Genomic DNA, 6,038 nt, shown 5'->3' on the forward strand with positions numbered 1-6,038 from the left:
TATAAATGTACCAAAATACATGGAAATTGCCCTGAAAAGGACCAAAATAATTTTCAGTCTAAATTATATTACTGTAAGACCAATATAAATACAGGGAGGAGGAAGTGGTCAAGTAGAACCTGACCCTCCAGGGTAAAACATATACCGAGACAGAGAGAGTGGAGGGGGGTAGGTATTTAACCATTTCAAAATAATTTCAGCTGTTGAAACACAAAACTAACATGTTTAAAATTTAAACTTGTACCCACAAAAGTTCATCTTGATTACAGAAGAGATATAGAGAGTAAGTTGTAAAACACATAAGCAATCATACCGAAAGATATTTCAACTAAATGTACATCACAATACAACAAAACTGAAGAGTTAACTGTTTGGTTCAGAGGAAAAGAATGTAGTAATTTTGAGTACAAGTGCTTGAATGTAGATACTGAGCATGGAGGATGCATCATCCTCCAAGTGTTGTTATACTCCATTACAGTTCCTCCAAACAAGATTTTTAGGTGAGAATCAGCTCGACCCTGGAAGCACACAAATTCCATCATCTCCAAAGCCATATTGTCCATATGAATGCCAATCTTTTGGTAACCTGGTCTAATAACTTATGTTGGAACTTCATCTAGATTTTGGTTTGTCTGTATAAATAGGTCTCTCTGAGCATTCTGATTTTCAGCATACCAATAAACACCTAGGAGAATTTATCAAAAAGTCTAAAATCAACAGTAGAAACATTTTATCTGTTGCTTGTTGTTAATCTTCTGTTAGCTGTCTTACATCACAGCTTCATCCATTTATCTGTGTGCAAGAAGTTAAAGTTAACATCTGCAAACCTATATTTTATTCTGGTTCTCTCACATGAATATTATTTAATACCTGTAACCTTTGGCCAATTTTCCCTTTGGACCAAGTATTTTTCCAATAGATATAGAGGCAAACATTTTTTATATTTAAATTCCTTTTCACTTTTTGTTTTACATTGTTAAACAGTAAGCACAAGCAATCATTTGATTTCAAGAGAGAATTACCAACTCTAACAAAATCTGTCACAGTAACACTCATTTGTATGTATCATGGGCAACTTTTCATTGACTAATCCCTCTATTTTAGAAAAATGTTAATTCTCAAAACATTATATTTACCTTTTTCTTCATTCAGTCTTGATCCACTACTTTTGGATAATCTCTACTCATGTGTCTCTCTTTGTTGCATTTGTAGCAAACTGCAATAATTTCCAATATTAAAAAATTAATTCAAAGCAATTTGAGCAATAACAAGTTATTGCTAATACCTAATTTTCTAATTTTCCTAATACCTGAATTGTTTAATATTTCTATGAGTTTCTGCCTCTTCTCATATTGCTGGACTTGGTAGAAATTCTGTTTGACATCCATATTAGCAGAGCCAACAACACCAACTGCTAAAATTAAATAATCTGGCTTACGAAACTCCGCTGCTTGTCGCTATATTTCTTCAGAAAATGTAGTATTAAATATGAGAGTCTGATGCTTCAATTTTACTGTCATGGAAGGATCGTCCACCATTTTTTTTTCACAGCAGGCACAAAACCCATGTCTAACATTCTGTCAACTTCATCTAAAATCAGATAATGGACTTGAGAAAAAGTCACCTGTCAAAATAATAGAATAACTGTTAACTGAAAGAGGTAAATAACATTAAGCTTTGAAAAACTTAATATATCCCTTAAACTTTCCTCCAAAATATCTTATATGATGAGATATTAAAAGTTCTTTTGATCTTTACAACCATTTGTTTCAGATAAGAGTAAGCAAAAAACTGAAACTTTTGCCCATAATTTGATTTTTATTCCATTGTAATAACTATCAAGATGGTAGACTATTAAATTTTCAGCATATGTGAATACAGTTAGGTATAGACTATTAAATTTCACTGCACAACTTTTGAAAAGTTTTGCTTCCTGAAAAGTTTTGCTGATTGTGACAGGTACCTGGTGGGAATGCACAAATATAGTTTTGGTTTTGCTACATCACGTAGGAACTCTGAGAAATAGACAGTTTACTGGCAATAACGTATTTAACTGCATTTATGTTTCTAATACGCTATTAAGTTCAACATAATTAAAAGTGTTTTGCTCCTGATTTTTGTTTGTATTCAATGTCTGGTGCATCACGTTGGAGTATTCAACACTAGTCAGCAAGCATTGACAGATTCCACTTGCCCTGATATCGTTTTTCCATTGTAGCAATGTTCTGGTGAAATTGAAGATTTTGATGAAACAGTACATGATGGGCAAATTTGGATGTGATTTTGTGATCAGCATCCAAAATCTACAAGGAACACCCAACAGTGTTCAGGAAGCAAACACTTTGTTGTGCAGTGTTTTCAGCATATGTGTATACAGTTATTCAGTGTATAAAACTGAGTAATAAATCTATAGATTCCTAAGATTCTCAATTTTTTGAAGTTTACAAAATCATAAATATATTGTCTGAAACCTGAGATTTTCCTTCTTTTAAACTCCCTTCCTTGCAAACTTCATCACACTGTAAAGTTGTGAAACCCAGCATTTGGTAGCTACATTCAACTTTGATACTAATGCTTTTCTATTATTTATAAGCCTCTTACAGTTTCTCCACATCTGTTTTGGTACTTTATTAACAAGAACAAGTTTTGGTTTATGGTTATCAACTTTATTAATTCCAGGGTTATATTTTGCTCTGAGGTAAAGGAAAGTGTTACATTTCTTGAACACTTACATAAATTAGTATAAGGACAGTATGCAAGTTTTCTGTATACAGTGGGAAAAACACTAACTATTTATATTAGTTTTAATATTTTAATTTACCATTGCTCCATCTCTAATAATGTGCCCTATTATGGTCTATATACAAAACTATCAGATGAACAGTTAAGTAGGTTTATGCATAATAGCATAGCAAATAATTATCTAGAAGTTTTATTGTGCAATAAATAGTTAACTGACCAGACATTCAAGTTGACACTAAACTGTCCCACAAGTCCCATGCAAGTGCATGTTACAGTCAGTACCTAATGAGTCACCAATGGCGGATTAACTTGTAATAAACATTAGTAACAATTTTACAGCCAATATACATTCATTAGTCAGCCATTCTGCGATTTTCATTCAGCTTTGGGCGTGATGGTGAGTAAAACAAAATACATAAAATATAACACGCGGTCAAACTGACTAATGAATGAATACCAGCTGTAAAATTATTACCAAAGGCATAAATGTAGCTACAAGTTTGGCCTCCAAATTTGATTTGATATCTTTAATTCGCACGCTCAATCCATTTTTAGCCACACTTTTTTCCCACTTAAGGTGTTTTTTATTAGATTTTAAAGTAAACACGAATTATTTAAAACCTTTCAATAAAGATACACTTTGAAAAGATTATTTATTCGTGAAATAATTTACATAAATGTTTTTAAACAACGTGGTAGATAATTTAATCAAGAAATATGATTAACTAACCTCTTGTTTGGGTTGAGAAAATATTTTACATAGCAGAGCGAACCTGACGATGACCGAAGAAGGTCGAAACGTTGTTCGCTCTTCTATGTAAAATATTTTCTCAACCTAAACGAGCCGTTTGTGCATATAAATTTCTCAACAAGTGGGTTTCTCGACATCACTGATTAACTAACCTCGTTGTATTTCAACAACTTTGGAGATTTTAATTATTTAATTCTAAGTCAGTTATAAGGACAGCATAATTATCTAATTTTATATTTATTATATTATCTATATAGGACAGCTTAATTTTGAACGCTTTTTCTAAGCCAGCAAAACATGAATTTAATTAAATATATTGGTCGTGAGCCGTTGTGTTAGGCCTAACGTACTTTTAATATTACATCTTTTACGAAGAGTGTGTTTCATTGAATTCTCACATTGCTAGATTAGAAAAGACGCTTACATCCCAACACTTAGAGAATAAACAATATCATGTGTTATTATTTACATTTAGATTCTGAAAACATTAACTCTGAGTTTGTGATTTCTGCTTAATTAACCTCAAAGAAGGATAAAGGAAAATCTAAAAGTTTACTTTGAATGTATTCGGTAAGAAAAATAAATATTTACTTATCTAACGTCATTTTCTTCAGGATGTGTATTGAAATGTTTCACAACATATTACTTTTACATGATAAGATTACTGTTTGCTTATGCTCTGCCCATCACGGGTATCGAAAACCAGTTTCAGGACGGCTGGTATGGTGATAACACTTTTACCAAAATAAAGCGGTGAACAACGTTTAGACTTTCGTACATTTTAACTGCAAGTGGGTTTCTTGTCATTACGAAACCGTTTTATTATCGGTTTGAGTCCACAGACATATAGGACTACTGAAGACAGACCAGAAAAACAATGAGTGAGACACTAAAAGAAAATGGATAAAAGCCTGATCCCTTTTATACGATTGAATCACTGAAGGCAGATTACAGGAACAAAATATGAAGGACTAAAAGGGAATGGGCTTCTTATCCTTTCGTTTCTTACTGTTAATAATTAACACTAAAATCGCTCTTTTCTTACAATAAATGATAAACTAGTTTTTATTTGTTGTTACAAATGATACATCTTTCTTAATTAGATTAAAAGTTTCCATCCTATCTAGTTTGAAAAAAATTGTCTTTTTTTATCGTGTTAGGATACAGAATATCATAAAGTAAAAAAATATGAATAAATGCATGATACAAAAGTTCAGTTAGATATGTATTTTTATCTAAATATGAAAACCTAAGAATATTAATATTTTAATGCTATCAGTGTTGGAAGGAAAGTAAGTTAATTTTAACAGACATTTAAACAATTACACGTGCTATGCACAAACATAAAAACTTACAGCTTCCATGCTTTTCTGTTTCACAAGTACAAACGTCAGCCACAAAGATTTCCTTTGACTGTACATTTCTCAGAAGCTTAGACACATGCCTGATTGTTTACATGTAATGTTGGTTTTATGAACCTAATGACCGAAGTTACCTTAACACTTAACCAGAAGTACAAAATAACTTTATATTTATTAAAAATATTTTCGTTTTAATATGCACCTTTATTTTGGCGAATGAGGTCATCGCTTAATTTGCTTTAACCCAATTAAAAACATATTGTTATGTGTTGATATTTAAATTACCGCCAAGTGTCAATTACATAAGCATGTAATAAAAAAATTAATAGTGCCAATAAGCATGCAATTACATAAGATTTAAGTAATTCGTAAAAAGAGTAAAAAAGTTTACTTACGTGGAACCTGCAGGGTTACCAAGAAGGACAGAAATATCCAGTCGTACGAGGACTGTTCAAAATACGCGGACTGACGTCATAAAACAAAATGCACTTTATTTAGAAGTTACAGGTCTGGGATCCCTTCAAAGTACTCTCCTCCCCAACGCACATACTTATCCCAACGGTGTTTCCACTTGTTGAAACAGTCCTGGTACGCTTCTTTTGTCCTCCAGCTCCTTCGTTTCATTTGCCTTAATCTCGGGAAACGTCTCAATCTTCTTCCTTTCAAGGGTCTTTTGAGTTTGGGGAACAAGAAAACATCGCAAGGAGCAAGGTCAGGTGAGTAGGGGGGGAAGAACAGTGATCGAGTGTTTGGCCAAAAACTCATGAGTTCTGAGGCACAAATTTCGCAGCAACGCAGTGCATCTTCAATTTTCGGTCAAAATCTCGTAACAAGATCCAACTGATATCCCACACTCTTCAGCAAGTTCCCTGACAATCAGACGTTGATTTGCCTGCACCAGGGTGTTGATTTTGTCGACGTGTGGGTCGTCAGTTGACGTGGAAGGACGTCCAGGACGCTCATCATCTTCAATGGACTGTCGACCATCCTTAAAATGTTCATGCCACTTGAAACATGCCGTACGATTCATAGCAACATCACCGTAAGCCGTGTTAAGCATAGCAAAAGTTTCAGTCGCAGATTTTCCAAATTTAACACAAAATTTCACAGCAAGTCGTTGCTCCTTCAGGTCATTCATTCTGAAATCCGCCAAACGAAAAATCGCACTTCACTTAAGACCGCGT

General features: G+C 33.3%; 1 long non-coding RNA gene across 1 annotated transcript; it reads right to left on the bottom strand.

The window, feature by feature from the left end:
- Positions 1-1,118: 1,118 nt before the first annotated feature.
- On the bottom strand, positions 1,119-5,071 carry LOC143242974 (uncharacterized). Its single transcript, XR_013023533.1, has 3 exons — positions 4,849-5,071; positions 1,310-1,624; positions 1,119-1,216 (listed from the first exon to the last, which is right to left on the bottom strand). It is a non-coding gene; the product is annotated as an uncharacterized LOC143242974 (long non-coding RNA).
- Positions 5,072-6,038: the final 967 nt, after the last annotated feature.

The sequence above is a fragment of the Tachypleus tridentatus genome, unplaced genomic scaffold (assembly GCF_004210375.1).
Source record: "Tachypleus tridentatus isolate NWPU-2018 unplaced genomic scaffold, ASM421037v1 Hic_cluster_2, whole genome shotgun sequence".
NCBI lineage: Eukaryota > Metazoa > Arthropoda > Merostomata > Xiphosura > Limulidae > Tachypleus > Tachypleus tridentatus.